General features: G+C 37.3%; 1 protein-coding gene across 1 annotated transcript in view; it reads right to left on the bottom strand.

The window, feature by feature from the left end:
- Positions 1–18,649, bottom strand: part of ERP44 (endoplasmic reticulum protein 44) — a 114,002-nt gene that overhangs the window by 40,178 nt on the left and 55,175 nt on the right. The gene's annotated exons all lie outside the window — the stretch shown is intronic.

Below are 18,649 nucleotides of genomic sequence, written 5' to 3' on the forward strand. Positions count from 1 at the left end.
GGCAAATTCCATGTGGATTTATAAAGTAGAAATCATGATTGATTACTAAAATGCTTTAAACAGAAGACAAATATGAATAAACAACAGGAACAACTGGTCATACTGAGATTGAGAAGAATGCTTTATTCATCAAATCACAGAAATCTGAAGACATTTTAATTTATACATAATTAACATAGAAAATAATCTGTCTGCTTTAGGAGTTGGTACTTCCTTGAAGCAGATGAATAATAGATACATATCAACTATATGTCCCTTTTCAACCTGATAAATTACAAGGAGAGACTATATCTTTAGGGTGCTATAAAGATGATGGGTCCTAGTACCTGAGCAAGGATTTAATGAGATTAAATTGGTACTACAAATTGAGAAATGAGAGAGTGGTACCATAAACAAGCAGAAGTCTTTTAAATAAAATAAAGACACCTGTAATAAAGCAAAAGCCACAAAGACTTGAGCTTATCCTATTTACAATGATAAATAACCTGAGAAATCATAAAAAAAAATAAGAAACTTCGATTTCTTTTTTTTTTGAAGACAGGGTCTTGCTCTGTCACCCAGGCCGGAGTACAGTGGCACGATCACAGCTCACCGTGGCCTTAATTTCCTATACTTAAGAATACTCCCACTTCAGCCTCCAGAGTAGCTGGGACAACAGGTGTGTGCCACCATGCCTGGCTAATCTTCTTAAATTTTTTTAATTTTTAATTATTTTTTGTAGAGATGAGGTCTCACTATGTTGCCCAGGTCAGTCTTGAACTCCTGACCTCAAGCAATCCTCGCGCCTCAGCCTCCCAAAGCTGGGATTACAGTTGTGAGCCACTGTGCCTAGCCATAAAATGAATTTTTGCATGATGTATAAACAAAAAGTTTTAAAAAATTAGATCAAATAGTTCTAATGGCCTACACTACAGTGTTGTAGTCTTGAGAATGGAAAATGCCTTTTTAAAAGTTACTATTTTGGCCAGGCCCAGGGGCTCATGCCTGTAATCCCAGCACTTTGGGAGGCTGAGGCAGGTGGATCACTTGAGGTCAGGAGTTTGAGACCAGCCTGGCCAACATGGCAAGACCTTGTCTCTACTAAAAATACAAAAATTAACCAGGCATGGTGGTGCACGCCTGTAATCCCAGCTATCCAGTGGCTGAGGCACGAGAATCTCCTGAACCTGGGAGGAGGAGGTTGCAGTGAACCAAAATCGTGCCAGTGCACTCCAGACTGGGTGACACAGTGAAACCCTGACTCAACAACAACAACAACAACAACAACAACAACAAAAAAGTTACTATTTCTCCAAATGTCCATCAATAGGAGACTGGCTGAATAAAGTATGGTACCCATATAATGAAGTACTAGGCTGTAATATAAAGAAATAAAAAAGATCTCTGTTTGCTGCTAAGGAGCAATCTTCAAGATAAGTTAAAAAAAAAAAAAAAAAAGCCAGGTGCAGAAGAGTGTGTACAGGTCAAATATTCTGTATAAGAAATAGGGAGAAGAAACTTGGGGAAGAAATATAAATACATATGTATATACATGCACACATATTTACATGTCTATATATGCTTGCTTATATAGTTGTCTCTCCTCTACCCACAAAAAAAAACACCAATGAGAGAAAATGGAGAGGTCAGGGATGAATTCCCTGACTATACTTTGGTTTTATAGTTTTGACTTTGGAACCATGGAGATGTTTAACATTAAAACAAAATTAAATTTAAAAAAAATTTAATACTGGCATTGTTATTTTGAAATTAAATACATACACATATATTACAGATAAAGTGCATGAGTAATCATGCTAATGCCATTAAGAATCAAGATTTTTAGCATAAGGAAAAAATATATAAAACTGAGTAATTAAGTAAAAACCCTATAATTTGAATTGGAAGTACTGGTATGATCTCATGTTGTTCTCTTTCAAAAAATATACTTCTAAGCTCCTTCCACTGATAGCTATTATCAGTAAGTTAATTCCAATAAGTTTGATGATTCACATAATTCCCATGAAAATGTAACTAATCAAAACTGACACTAGAAGAACTAGAAGATATAAATGGTCCTAAAATTATTGCCAGGTACCGTGACACATGCCCATAGCCCCGGCTATGATAAGATTGAGGCAGGAGGTTTGCTTGAGCCCAGGAGTTCAAGACTAGACTGGGAAACATAGCAAGACCCCATCTCAAAAAAGAATCCTACAATTATTAAAGCACCCAAATCTAATTCAAAGCCTTTCCACTAAGAAAACTCCATTCCCACACATCTTCACCAGTAAATTCTATCAAACATTTAAGGAAGCCAATAATGGCAATTTTACACAAACTATTCCAGAAAATACAAAAACAGGGAACACTTCCCAACTAGTTTTTGAGGTCAACGTAATCTTCATGGGAATCCTGACAAGAAAATTATGAGAAAAAAAAAGTATTTGTTAATCTTACTCAAGAATATGGATGCAAAACTTGAATAGAAATATTAACAAACTTAGCACTACATACAAAGGATAATACATCACAATAAAGCTGGATTTAGTCTAGCACTTCAGTTTAGATAAATATTTGAAAACCAATTAATGTACATCACAACACTGACAGAATGAAAGAGATAAATTTTGTTATCTCTCAAAAGCAGAAAAACATTTGATAAAAATCTATATCCATTCATGCTTAAACACTCTTAGCAAACTAGGAAGAGAACTTCTTAATTGAAAAAAAGGATATTTAAATAAAGAACTGACTGGTGACATACTAAAAGCTAATATACCAAACAACTGAATGGTGATATACTAAAAGCTTTCATGCTGAGATCAAAAAAGAAAAAAGATGCCTGCTATCACTTCTATATAACACTGATTTGGAGTTCTTGGTCAAAATAATAATAATAAAAAAAGACTGTAAAGGAAGAAATGTCATTATTTGCAGATGTTTTTATTGAGTTCACAGAAAATCCAAAAGGGAATCTACAAATGGATTTCCATTTTCAAGCAGGGTGTAGTGGGTAGCAAAAATGTGTTGGTCCTACTGCAACAACTAGAAAAAACTTTATCATATTTTTAAGATATCAGAAATCATGAAAACAATAAAGACTAAAGGAACTGACATTCCAGGAAGGGAAGAACCATTCCTAAGGTAAGCAAAGATCACTAGCCATTTTCTTTCCTATAGGTTTCCTGTGTAATTTGTTTTGGAAATTAAGTCTGCAGTTGCAGATTTAGGGCTGAGAATTATACCTGCATAGGCAAGAGAAATGTCTCCAGAGGACATCTGCTGAGTGCTGGGGTGATATACAAACCTGGGGAGTTGGGTCACAAAGATGAAAAATCTCCTATGGCCTCCTGGTACTTAGGAGACAACGTCTACTTTGGAAAGGACCTGCAACCCTGTATCAAGACCACATGCAGCCAAGACATTTGCCAGATTTTGAAGCCACAAAGACTAGGAAGCATCTAGACATTAAAAGAAAAACATGAATTTTTAAGACAGACAGGAAGAAAGGTACTTGTGACATGTACTACAGACAACTGATTAATATTCAGAATATAAAAAGAATGAACTAAAAAAAGCCTACCAAAAAGATAAGTGAGTTAAAGCTATCAGTTTATGAAAGAAACACAGATTGCCAATAAACTATTACATGTGTTCAGTTGTAATCAGAAAGTTACAAATTAAAACTCCCAGATAACATTTTGTCTTTCATACTGGCAAAAAATCAATAATAATAAAAATGTTTTAAACTAAAATTCAATAATATGAAACCCTGTGAAAGTAAAATATTCCTAGTAGGTTTCATTTAGGTCCAATATTCAATGTTAATAAAGGTAAACTAGCCTAGCTGGTGCCTACTTTGTCAACAAGAAATCAAGGAATCTTTTTTAATACCCTAAGACTTTTTAATACCCAAAGGATCTGGCAGAGAGGATATGAGATGGACTCAGAAGCAAAGAAACTAGTCTAATAGAAAACATATATTTTCCATCTGTGTCCTAAGTATCAGTATGAAAATGGACAGCAAGATGCACTACAGGAGACAATACAATGCTTTCAACTTTCTAAACTTGATGAATTAGTGGGCACAATGAGAAAGTAGTATGCTAACAGCAAGTATGCATAAACCAGCAGTAGAATAAATAAGGTTAGAGACGGACTCTAGAGGGTCTTAAGCACTAAGCTGATGGAGTTTGAATTTTATCCTGTTTGTGATAAGCAGCCACTGAGCTGTAGAGCTGGGCTTTCAAAAAATTCACCTGGCAGTAGTAGAGAACCAGGGAGACTAGTAAGGAAGCTGCTGTAATAGTTGTGGCAAAAATCACAAGAGTCTATTAACAAACATTACAATCTTTAGGTTGCTTTAAAATTCTGGTTATAGAGAGAAAAAGATTTAAAATATTTGAAAACTATTAGGGGATTAGATATTCATTTGCTTCATTCTCAAACAATATCCTGGCAGCAGGTACGCTGCATAATGCAGTGGCGTTTAATTATTAAGAAGCAAAAACCGTAAAATTACATTGATCAATAATCTCAGACATAATGCTTTTTTTTTTTTTTTTTTACAAGCTTTGGCCAAAAGTGATTTTAAGATAATTAGAATGTGACACTTTGACAATATAACAAAAAATGACTTAAGGGGTATAATAAATGGGTTTTTAAAATTAACTGGATAGATCAAACGTTAAAATGGATGTCAGAGGAATTATAAATCCCAGAAGGTTAACAGCGCTCACTGATTGGAAAATTAGCATGTACTTTTGCTCCAATGGTCACTTACTTTTCCTTGATGGGTCCTGCCTGCCTGCCTCACTAATACCCAGCAGGGTTCCAAATGGGGAAATTGCCTCATACTCATTTCAGCAACGTCTCTCCCTGCAATGGTTATCCATGGCAGAAAATACAAAGAGGCAGATCATTTCAACAGGAAAGTCTTAGTGTTCTTCTGTTTCCAGGAGAAGGACCACTGCTGCCTATGTACCTCTTCCCATTCCCAAACTGCACCCCTCAAAACAAAAAAACCCCAAAAAGACAAACATCCCCCAAAAACAAAACAAAATACCTCAACAGAAAACTAATAAGCAAAGCCTAGAAGTTCACTCAGAACTCAGGCTTAATTGCTCATCCAAATTCTGCTCTATGCACATAAATTCTTCACTTCGTATTTTCTTGTTCTTATTATGATATTTATATATAGTTCCTATAAAAAGCTTCTCAATTTCCAATAAGTAAGGTTCGAGTTGCACTGGAAGACAGGTAAGAGTAACTCAGGTATATGGGTGCATGTGCTACCTAATCAAGGACAATTACAAAGTACTTTCCTAAAAACTCAAGTGTGGGTCTGTTCTGCACTGACCAGCAAGCATATGAACGCCTCTTGCTTAGTGCCATACAGCCTAAGGCCACTGGAGGTCAGCAGAGAACCTGGTCCCACCAGGGGCTGACTGATGGGACTTTCTAGATTCAAGGCAAGCAAGCATGACCACCAAGGAGAATAATGAATTATACTTCTGAATTCCCCAAATGATAAGACTGCAGAAGATAAGATGTGAAGCAAGTTGAAGCATGGCCGTGTTTTAATTGTGTGCATGTGTACATGCATGTGTACACGTGTGTCTATGTGTGTTTCGAAATTTTGGAAAGCAGACAGTTATAAAGAAGAAAACAAGAACCACTTCCAACCACCACTGGAGAAAACCACTATTAACATTTTGGTTTATATTTTGGTAACTTTGAAGAAAAGTTGCTTAACTAGCAGAGATATATTTCAATTCAGAAAAAATAAACTCTGAGGTTAGTCAAATAGTAAAGTGATAGCATCAATAAATACTTGCAGAATGGGTTTTAGCAGCTTGGAAGAAATTCCTAGAGAGAGTAGAGCATTACCAATACTCTTAAGGGCATGGAGGCCAATATTGTGTAAAAAAACAGAAACAAAAACAAAACTCAACTCAGTTGAGAAATGATGCACAAGAGTCAGACTCTAGTTTCAGAATAACTTGAACAAATTTATTTTCCTTTTAAGGCACACACATTAATGACACAATTTTTAAAATCTATTTGTAACTGAGTCTAAAATAGTTTTCACAATAGGTATAAAAAATTCTAAGTGCCCCTATCTCTCACCATAAACAAAAATCAACTCAAAATGGATTAAAGACATAAATCTAAGACCCGAAACTATAAAACCAGTAGAAGAAAACATAGGGGAAATGCTTTAGCACATTGGTCTGGGCAAAGTTTTTATGGATACGGCTTTAAATGCACAGGCAAAAGAAAGCAAAAATAGACAAATGGGATTTTATCAAACTAAAAAGCTTCTGTAGGGCAAGGGAAACACTCAACAGAGTGAAGAGGCAACCTCAGAATTAGTGGAAATATCTGTAAACTAATCATCTGATAAGGGATTAACATCCAGAATGTACAAGCAACAACAACAATGACAACAAAATCCAATTTTAAAAAGGGCATGGCATCTCAACAAACATTTCTCAAAAGAAATACAAATGGCCAAAAAGCATATAAAAAAAATTGTCAGTTTCACTAATCATGTGGTTACATACAAATCGAAACCACAATGAGATATCATCTCACCCCAGTTAGAATGGCTATTAACAAAAATGTGAAAATAATTAATACTGGAGAGGATTTGGAGAAAGGGAAACATTCATGTTGTTGATGAGACAGTAAAGTAGCACAGCCACTATGGAAAACAAAATGGAGGTTCCTCAAAACCTAAAAATAGAACTACCACATGATCCAGCAATTCCATTACTGGGTATTTATCCGAAGAAAAGGAAATCAGTATAGCAAGGACATATCTGCGCCGCTGTGTTTACTGCAGCACTATTTACAATAGTCAAAATATGAAATCAACCTAAGTGGCCATCAAGAGATGAATGGATAAAGAAAATGTGGGGCCGGGTGCGGTGGCTCATGCCTGTAATCCCAGAACTTTGGGAGATTGATGTGGGCAGATCACGAGGTCAAGAGATCGAGACCATCCCGGCCAACATGGCGAAACCCCATCTCTACTAAAAATACAAAAATTAGCTGGGCGTGGTGGTGCGCACCTGTAGTTCCAGCTACTCAGGAGGCTGAGGTGGGACAATCACTTGAACCCAGAAGGCAGAGGTTGCAGTGAGCCAAGATCGTGCCACTGCACTCCAGCCTGGCAACAGAGCGAGACTCAGTCTCAAAAACAAAGAAAAAAGAAAATGTGGTACATATACACAATAAAATACAACTCAGGGCTGCTCTGCCTTTGGAGTAGCCATTCTTTTATTCCCTTACTTTCCTAATAAACTTGCTTTCACTTTACTCTATGGACTCACCTCAAATTCTTTCTTGAAGAATCTTCTCTAGGGGTCTGGATCAGGACTCCTTTCTGGTAATATCCTCCTGGTGAACCATGGAGGGACGATATTGAGGAAACCCCCAACCCAAAAGGAAACAGACTGCAGCACCAAATGGCCAACCCTGGGTAAGTAGTGGGGTAACCGGGTAAAGGATGGGATTGGGTTAGAGGCCCAACTGAGGGGAGTTAGAGTGTCTCCTAAAAAAGAGTGGGTTAAAGGCCCCTCTTAATAAAAGGCAAGGACATCTGGTGGAACTTGGGTTCAAGGCCCAGCTTAGGATGGTTAGAATACTTCCTAAAATTTAGGGAGTTAGAGGCCCCCCTCAGTAAAGTTCCTCTCAGCTATGAAATGGATTTGGCATTATGGGGTGTTAACCACTATTCTCTTTGGATTAATCTGCTTTGTACTCTTCACTGACAGCTGTGGGTGACAGGATTAGGCATGTACAGGATCACTGGACATGGGGAGCCTTTTTTCTCCCCAAAAGGGGAAACTTGAAAGCTGGTGAGACTGTTGGAAAACCCCTTTGCAACTGACAAGTGACCGCCTGAACTTTTGATTCAGTGTCGCTGCAATAAGTGGGTCTTTCTCTGGCCTCCCTGAGCACCTTGCCTTCCCCACCTTGCTGCAGGCAATGAATGCTTTTCTCCCTTTCCTATCCTCTGTGCCCAGAGACCACATGAGGGCAGAGGTTGGATTAAAGATGACAGGGTCCATCTGAGGGCAAGTTTGAGCCTTGCCAATTCCATATTGCATACTAAGCAGAGTGGCTACTGTAGCGAATCTGGTGTACTTTGTGCTGCAACTTTGTCTTTCCACATTGCTCTGTCATAAAGAAGAATACCTTTATGGACAGAACACGGGCTTAGGATTCCATAAACCCAGGTTCAAGCCAGCCTGGGAAACTGGTTAATTACAAACTTTGCTGCAAGTACCTGAAAAAAAAAATGCTGAAGTTTCCTTCTCATTTTGTTCTATGTCTTTGGGAGCTTGACCTTGTAAGAATGGGTCAGTACTTTCTGTTGGTCTCTGCCATCCAGGGAACAGGAGTTTTGGGGTCCATGTCATAGTTTGCTCAAAAAATTATCTTAAGCCGTTAAAAGCCTTTGCAAGCTCAAAACTGACTGCTCTAGGCTCCTTCAGGGAAGAGCAATAGAAACTGTCCAATGCTGTAGCTTAGTAGCTAACGCTTTGTCTTTTCACAATGGTGGCACAGGTTGAGGGTTCAATTCCTGGCTTAGGGAATGAGTCCTTTCTGGTTTGATATCTGTAAGACCTTTATCATTTGTTGACTCCCTCCCCCTCCGCGAACCATCTTGAATTTTCCTTTCTCTGAGCACCTTGGAGGTTACCTTTGGTAAAGTTCAAAAGCCAGAAATACTGGTCATTTGGCCTGGCTAAAGTCAGATAATAAGAAATTTAAAAGAACTGTTTTTTTTTTAAGAGTGCTATGGTTAAAAGTTAGCTTAATTAAAAGCAGATATTCAAGCTCTAACAGCCTGGGATTCCTTGGGAAAAACAGAGGAGGCACGACAGACCGTTTTGGGAAAAACCTCTGTTTTCCTCATGAAACTCTAGAAATTAGAAATAGATAAGATTCCTCTCAAAATCTAAGGCTCTGTTCTGTTTTGCATTGTGTTATCTGACGTTTTTGACTTTGGAAGGTATCAGAAATTACTTTGAATTATGAGAGAACTAGGTAAGAAATGTACTTTTGGGCATGCTTAATGGCAGTTATGGTTGAATACTTGACTCCGCACTTTTGGATTAGAGAAGCATGCTCTTGGCCCCCTAGAAGGTATGAAAATGTCCCCACACCCCACTGAGAGATAAGACTCCCATGGGAGATGGGCTGGCTCCCTCTTTTTTTGGGATCCAGGATCTGGTATAAAAATGGGACCCTTAATTTGGGGGATCTATTTTGCATTCCAGCTATGTCTGCTTATTAGGCTATAGAAACTGCATGCTTTCCTGGCCCTGTTCCTCCAGGGCTCCACCCTGAAGCTAGTAATCCAATTAAAAAACTGGGAAGTAAAAAATCTTACAACTACTAGATCTTCTGTGTATTTATATATGTTGTGTGTGATGTAAAAAAAGCATCTATTGACTTAAAACTAATAAGTGCTTAAATCAAGTTATAAATTATGTCTTTTCTGACCTAATTAATCTTTTAGATATTAGGTCCCCTAAAGTCAAAAAATGACATATTTGGCTTATTTGGTATAAAAATCATATAAGAAGCATTGCCAAATATGAGATGGTATTTGGCTTTCTTTGGGCCATATTTGTATAAATATGTTACTGGTATGTGTTCTAAAATTATGAGAAACTTCTATTATTCTGAAATGACTTAGTCTATGTTATTAATAATTATAATTGATACGTAAAATTGTTGTATGGTACAGAAGTAAGCAAAATTAACTTGTCAATTGTGGCTTTAATAGTGGCTGTCCTAAGACTTTTTGTCATCCACAGACAATGTTGTCTTGTATTGATCCTCTTCAGAAGGTGGTTTTATAATCAGCTATAGAACTCTAACAGGTATTCTTGAATGCAGATTTCTGATCTTTGGAGATTCTGACTTTAGAGGAAAAAGCATTCAGGACTCATGGAGAGCTGAAATGTTCATGACTATTAAGCAAGACAGGTATTAACTGCATGGACCTAACTAATAGAGGACAAAAATAATCTTTTTTGACTTTTTGCTTAAAATGCTGCTGATCCTTTGTTTAGTTTTTAAGAATCAAGGAAACTTTTCTTTTGAGCTATTAACAGCTTTTAATAATTGAGTAAAGTATACTCCTGTGAACAAAATTTGGAGCATATTTGTTTCTACCTGATTTCTCCAGAATTTGGAAACTATTTGTAAGTATTCTTAACTTATGGCAATACAATTATTTGCGTAAGTGCAATAAGAATGTTTTCTTTTGCATCATGACACAATTGGAAAAATTTGTTATTTTACCAAGGCTTTGACTAGAATGGTGTGTTTTCCTTTAAGGAATCAACCTTGACTTGTAGAGCCAATAAAAGCCCCTTGGGAAAACTGGCCTCACGCCTTGTCTACACAGTCCCTGTACATGGTTTCTGACCTGTGGTAAGTAAAGAATGTCACTTTCTGATAGGCCCAGGAGCCCCAAGTTATCTTGGGACCTCAAGAGGAAAGGAATTTACTAAACTCATAGGTATTTGAGGATACAAACCCATGGCTGGGCTCAACTTTTAAAAAAAGTCTAACCTGAGATTCCTTCTATGAAAGAAAGTTCCATTAAAGCCAATTAAGAAAGCCTGTGTGAAAAATAATTATCCTTGCTGCACTTTATACAAATAACCAGGCCAAGCGTAATAAAGCAAAGCAGTCTTACCATGATTTATCTTTAGTAAAAATGAGGACTGGAGAGAGAACTATGGTACACCTGTCTCATCAGTTGTTTTTGAGTTTTTTTCTGCAATTGAGACTGACTGCTTATTCCTGTGAATCAACCAGTCATCTCTGGCTGGTACTCAGAAGAAGCAAGAGGGATGGATATCAACTTTCATTAGAACTCAGAGTTATGAATGGCCCTCGACATACCAATGCTTTCTGACTCAGCTCCTCTCTACCCTGAATACAAGAGACTCTAATAGGTAGGGAGGAATATCATTGCCCCTATTCAGGCTCAAGTTACAGAATATGGATCTTTGTCCCTCTACAATCCTTAGGATTAAGGGTTCCCTTGTAAAAGAGAGGGGGGAAATATGCCAGAGGCCACTCAACCAGGTCAACTCTGTCAGAGGCATTCAAACCAGAGTGACTCCATGTTGAATAGGGGTTGGGTAAAATAAGGCTGAGGCTTACTGAGCTACATTCTCAGGAGGTTAGGCATTCTGTCATAGGATGAGATAGGAGGTTGGCACAAGACACAGGTCACAAAAACCTTGCAGGTTGCAGTAAAGAAGCTGGCCAAAACCCAACAAAACCAAGATGACAATGAAAGTGACCTCTGGTCATCCTCAGTGCTCACTATATGATAATTATTAATATAATGCATTATCATGCTAAAAAAAAAAAACACTCCCAGCAGCACCATGACAGTTTACAAATGACATGGCAATGTCAGTAAGTTACCTTACATGATCTAAAAAGGGCAGGAAGTTCCAGGAATTGCCCACCACTTTCCTGGAAAACTCAAATAATCCACCCTTTGTTTAGCATATAATAAAGAAGTAACCATAAAAATAGCCAGCCAGCAGCCCTTGTGGCTGCTCTGCCTATGCAGCAGCCATTTCTTGTATTCCTCTGCTTTCCTAATTAACTTGCTTTCACTTCATTAAAAAAAAAAAAAAAAAAAAAAAGAAAAAGAAATACAGCCCAGCCAGTCAAAAAGAGAAAGACAGGAATAGTATTAATCTGCAAATTGTTTTGGGCAGTATGGCCATTTTAACAATATCAATTCATTTCCACAGAATTAGAAAAAACTATTGTAAATTCATACAGAACCAAAAAAGAGCCTCAATAGCCAAAGCAAACCTAAGCAAAAAGAACAAAGCCAGAGGCATTGTATTACTGGACTTGAAACTATACTACAAGGCTATGATAACCAGAACAGTATGATACTAGTACAAAAACAGACACAGAATAATGGAACAGAATAGAGAACTCAGAAATAAAGCCACGCACTTACAACCACCCGATCTTCTACAAAATCAACAAAAATAAGCAATGGAAGAAGACTCCCTATTCAATAAATGGTACTGGAATAACTGGCTATCCATATGCAAAAGAATGAAACTGGACCTCTACATATCATCATATACAAAACTTAAGTCAAGATGGATTAAAGACTTAAACGTACAAATCAGACTATAAAAATCCTATAAGAACACCTAGGAAATACCTTTCTCGACATTGGCCTTGGCAAAAAATTTATGGCTAAGACACCAAAAGCAACTGCAACAAAAACAAAAACTGGTAAGTGGGACCTAATTAAACTAAAGAGCCTCTGAACTGCAAGAGAAACTATCAAGGAAGCAAACAGACAACCTACAGTATGGAAGAAAATATTTGCAAATGATGCATTCAACAAAGGTCTAATATCTAGAATCTATAAGGAACTTATTAAATCAATAAACAAAACACAAATAGCCCCATTAAAAAGTAGGCAAAGGCCTGTAATCCCAGCACTTTGGGAGGCCAAGGTGGATGGATCACCTGAGGTCAGGTGTTCAAGACCAGCCTAGGCAACACGGTGAAACGTCATCTCTACTAAAAATACAAAATTAGCCAGGCATGGTGGCATGTGCCTGTAATCCCAGCTATTTAGGAGGCTGAGGCAGAAGAATCGCTTGAACCCGGTAGGCAGAGGTTGCAGTGAGCCAAGATTGTGCCATTGCACTCCAGCCTGGGCAATAAGACCGAAACTCTGTCTTAAAAAAATAAGAATAAAAATAAAAACAAAAAGTAAATAAAAAAAAAAGTGGACAAAGGATGTGAACAGACACTTTTCAAAAGACGACATACAAGCAGCCAACAAACGTATGAAAAAATGCTTATTATCACTAATCATCAAAGAAATGCAAATCAAAACCACAATGAGAACCACCCCATGCCAGTCAGAAGAGCTTTTGTTAAAAAGTCAAAAAAGAACAGATGATGGCAAGGCTGAAGAGAAAATTAGGCACTTAAACAACTGTTGATGAGAAAGTAAACTACTCCAACTGTGGAGAGCAGTGTGGAGATTTCACAAAGAACTAAGAGTTGAACTGCCATTCAACCCAGCAATCCCATTACTGGGGATATACCCAAAGGAAAATAAATTGTCCTACCAAAAGGACACATGCGTGCATATGTTCCTCGCAGCACTATTCGCAATAGCAAAACCACAGAACCAACCTAGGTATCCATCAACAGTGGACTGGATAAAGAAAATGTGGTACATATACACAACTGATTACTATGCAGCCATAAAAATCAACAAAATCATGTCCTCTGCAGGTGTCCATCAATGGCAGACTGAAAAAGAAAATATGGTACATATATGCCATGGTACACTATGCAGCCACATATATAAGAATGAAATCATGTCCTTTGCAGCAACATGGATGCAGCTGGAGGCCATTATCCTAAGTGAACTAACACAGAAACAGAAAACAAAATACTGCATGTTCTCACTTTTAAATGGGAGCAAAACATTAGGTATACATGGACATAAAGATGTGAACAATAGACACTGTGGACTACTAGAGAGAGGCAAAAGCAAGTGGGGCAAGGATTAAAAAGCTACCTATTGGGCACTCTGCTCACAGCAGGTTGACAGGTGCAGTTATACCCCAAATCTCAAAACCCTGCAATATGCCTCTGTAATAATCCTGCACATATAACCCCATGTACCCCCGATTCTAAAATAAAAGTTGAAAATGAACAAAAAAGGATGAAATCCTGTCATTCATGGCAACATAAATGGAACTAGAGGACATTATGTTAAGTGAAATAAGCCAGGCACAGAAAAATAAATACTGCATGTTCTCATTCATATGTCGGAGCTAAGAGAGTTGAGCTCATATAAGTAGAGAGTAGAATTGTGGTTATTAGAGGGTGGGAGGGGTAGTGCGGAGGGGAGGATAGGGAGAGACTGCTTAACAGATTAAAAAAAATTACCTCTAGAGAGAGGCAGAGCAAGATGGTGAAACAGAAAGCTCCACCAATTGTCCCTCCTGCAAAGACACCAATTTAACAACTATCTACACAAAATAAGCACCTTCATAAGAACCAAAAATCAGGTGAACACTCACACTACCTGGTTTTAACTTCGTTTCACTAAAAGAGGCAGTGAGAAGGTAGAAAAAACTGTCTTGAATCACCAACACCATCCCTCACTCATCCCCTGGCAGCAGCTGCACAGTACAATAAACACTGATTGGGAGAAGGAGAGCACAGCAATTGTGAGACATTGCCTTGAACTCAGGGCTTCCCTGTTATAGCAGAAAGCAAAATTGAACAGAACTCAGCTGACGCCCACATATGGAGGGAGTATTTAAACTAGCCCAAGCCAGAGGAAAATCACCCATCTCAGCAGTCAGAACTTGAGTTCTGGCAAACATTACCACCTTGTGCCACAGTGCTCTGGGCCCCTAAATAAACTTGAAAGGTAGTGTAGGCCACAAGAACTGCAACTTCTTGGCAAGTCTTAGGGCTGAACTGGGCTCAGAGCCAATGGACATGGCGGGCGGATATATGACCTACTGAGACACCAGCCAGGATGGCTTAAGGGGCTGCTGGCATCACCCCTCCATTAACCCCAGACTGCAGAGCTCACAGCTCCAAAAGAGACCCCTTCCTTCTGCTCAAGGAGAGGAGAGGGAAAAGTGGAGAGGACTTTGTCTCATATCAGGGATACCAGCTCAGTCACAGCAAGACAGGGCACCAGACAGTCGTGAAGCACCCTTTCCAGGCCCTAGCTCCTGGATGACATTTCTAGATACACCCTGGGCTGGAAGGGAACCTGCTGCTTTGAAAAGAAGGACCCACTCGACAGGATTCATCACCTGCTTACTGAAGAGCCCTTTGGCCTGAATAACCAGCAGCAAGAGAAAAGAAACAAATAACATAAAATGGAGCTCCAATAGGTCTGGCAGCAGACTTTTCAGTGGAAACCTTATGTGCCAGAAGAGGGTAGCATGATATATTCAAACTGCTGAAGGAAAAAGACTTTTATCCCAGAATAGTGGGATAACATCCCACTATTATTATAGTGGCAAAAACATCCTTCAAATATGAAAGAGAAATAAAGACTTTCCCACACAAACAAAACCTAAAGGATTTCATGAACATCAGATGTGTCCTACAAGAAACGTTAACGGGAGTACATTAATGAGAAAGAAAAAGACATTAATAAACAATAAGAAATCATCTGAACGTACTAAAGTCACAGAAAATAGTACACAGACAAACAGAAAATATTATAACACTAATTGTGGTGTGTCAACTACTTTTAAGTAAAAAGACTAAATTAGGGACCAATCAAAAAATAATAACTACAACAACTTTTCAAGACAAAAAGTATATAGAGATATAAACAGAAACAACAAAAAGTTAAAAAGCAGGGAGATGAAGTTAAAGTGTACAGTTTTTATTAGTTCTCTTTTGCTTGTTCATTTGTTTGTTTACGCAGTGTTATCAGCTTAAAATAATGAGTTATAAGATAGTATCTGGAAGCCACATGGTAACCTCAAATCAAACATACAACTGATATACAAAAAATAAAAAGAAATGAAATCATATCACCAGAGAAAATCACCTTCACTAAAAGGAAGACAGCAAGGAAGAAAAGAAGGAAGAGAAGACCACAAAACAATGAGAAAACAAATAACAAAATGGAAGGAGTATGCCTTTACTTATCAATAATAACACTGAATATAAATGAACTAAACTCTTCAATGAAAAGACACAGACTGGTGTAATGGATTTAAAAAAAAACAAGACCCAAAGATCTGTTGCTTATAAAAAACACACTCTACCTGTAAAGACACTTTACAGGTAGACTGAAAATAAAGAAATGGAAAAAGATATTCCATGCCAGTGGAAACCAAAAAAGAGCAAGATCACTATACTTATATCAGACAAAATAGATTTCAAGACAAAAACTGTAAGAAGAGACAAAGAAGGTCACATATAATGACAAAGGGATCAATTCAGCAAGAGGATACAACAATTGTAAATACAATGCATATACATATGTAATGCATGTAATACAATGTGAATATATATGCACCCAACACTGGAACATCCAGATATATAAAGCAAGTATTATTATAGCTAAAGAGAGACACCAACACAATAATAGCTGGAGACTTAAATACCCTACTTTCAGCCTTGGACAGATCTTCCAGACAGAAAATCAACAAGGAAACATCACAGTTAACCTGCACTATAAACCAAATGGACCTAACAGATATTTACAGAACATTTCATCCAATGGCTGCCAAATACACATTCTTTTCCTCATCACAAAGCTCATTCTCAAGGACAGACCACATGTTAGGTTACAAAACAAGTCTTAAAACATTCAAAAAAACTGAAATTATCTCAAACATCTTCTCTGATGACAATGGAATAAAACTAGAAATGGATAACAAGAGAAATCTTAGAAATTATACAATTACATGGAAATTAATATGCTCCTGAATGACCAGTGGTCAATGAAGAAATTAAGAAGGAAATTGAAAATTTTCTTGAAACAAATAATAATGGAAATACAACATACCAAAACCTATGGGATTCAGCAAAAGTAGAACTAAGAGGGAAGTTTATGGCTACATCAAAAAATAAGAAAAAACTTCCAATAAATAACCTAATGATACCTCTTAAAGAATTAGAAAAGCAAGATCAAACCAAACCCAAAATTAGTAGAAGAAAAGAAATAATAAAGATCAGGGCAGAAATAAATGAAATTGAAATGAAAAAGACAATACAAAAGTACAAGTAACAAAAAGTTGGTTTTTTGAGAAGTTTTACAAAATTGACAAACCTTTAGCCAGACTATGAAAAAAAGAGAGAAGACCGAAATAAATAACATTAGAAATGAAAAAGGAGACATTACAACTGATACCACAGAAATTCTAAGGATCATTAGCAGCTACTGTGTGCAACTACTTGCCAATAAATTGGAAAATCTAGAAGAAACTGACACATTCCTAGACACATACAATCTACCAAGATTAAGCCATGAAGAAATCCAAAACCTGAACAGACCAATAACAAATAATGAGATTGAAGCCATAATAAGAAAGCTTCCAGCAAAGAAAAGCCCAGGACCTGATGGCTTCACTGCTGAATCCTCCCAAACATTTAAGGAAGAACTGATACCAATCCTACTCAAACTATTCCAAAAAACAAAGGAGGAGGAAATACTTCCAGACTCATTCTATGAGAACAGTATTATCCTGACACTAAAACCGGACAAAGGCACATCCACAAAAGGAAAACTACAGGCCAGTAAATATTGATGCAAAAATCCTCCACAAAATACTAGCAAACCAAATTCAACAGTACATTAGAAAGATCATTAATCATGGCCAACTGGGATTTATGTCTGGGATGTAAGGATGATGGTTCAACATATGCAGATCAATCAATGTGATATATCAAGAAAATAAAGGATTAAAAAACGTATGATTATTTCAATTGATGCTGAAAAAGCATTTGATAAAATTCAACATTCCTTCATGATAAACACCCCCAAGAAACTATGCAGAGAAGGAACATATCTCAACTTAAGGAAGACCATGTACAACAGACCCACAGCTAGTTATCATACTGAATGGGGAAAAACTGAAAGCCTTTCCTCTAAGATTTGGAATACAAGGATGCCCACTGTCATTATTATTCAACATAGTACTGGAAGTCCTAGCTAGAGCAGTCAGATGAGAGAAAGATGTAAAGGGAATCCAAATTAGAAAGGAAAAAGTCAAAATATCCTTGTTTGTAAATAATATGATCTTATATTTTGAAAAACCTAAAGACCACCAAAAAACTATAAGAACTGACAAACAAATTCAATAAAAGTTGCAAGATACAAAATCAACTTATAAAGATCAGTAGCATTTTTATATGCCAACAGTGAACAATCTAAAAAAGAAATAAAAATGTAATCCCATTTACAATAGCTACAAATAAAATAAAATACCTAGGAATTAACCAAAGAAATGAAAGATCTCTACAATGATTTTTATAAAACATTGATGGAAGAAACTGAAAACGACAAAAAAAGGAAAGAAATTCTATGTTTATGGATTGGAAGAATCAATATTGTGAAAATGTTATTACTACCAAAAGCAATCTACCTATTCAATGCAATCCCTATCAAAATACCAATGACATTCTTCACAGAAATAGAAAAACAATCCTAAAGTTTATATGGAACCACAAAAGACGCAGAATAGCCAAAGTTATCTTAAGCAAAAAGAACAAAACTGGAGGAATCCCATCACCTGACTTCGAATTATACTACAGAGGTATAGTATTAGGTTGGCACAAAAGTAATTGCGTTTTTTTGCCATTAAAAAAAAAAAGGGCAAAAATCGCAATTACTTTTGCACCAACCTATAACCAAAATAGCATGATACTGGCATAAAAACAGACAAAGGCCGGGCGCAGTGGCTCACGCCTGTAATCTCAACACTTTGGGAGGCTGAGGCTGGCGGATCACGAGATCAAGAGATCGAGATCATCCTGGCCAACATGGTGAAACCCCATCTCTACCAAAAATACACAAATTAGTTGGGTATGGTGGCACATGCCTGTAGTCCCAGTTACTCGGGAGGCTGAG

This window comes from Pongo pygmaeus, chromosome 13 (assembly GCF_028885625.2).
Source record: "Pongo pygmaeus isolate AG05252 chromosome 13, NHGRI_mPonPyg2-v2.0_pri, whole genome shotgun sequence".
NCBI classification, from domain to species: Eukaryota; Metazoa; Chordata; class Mammalia; order Primates; family Hominidae; genus Pongo; species Pongo pygmaeus.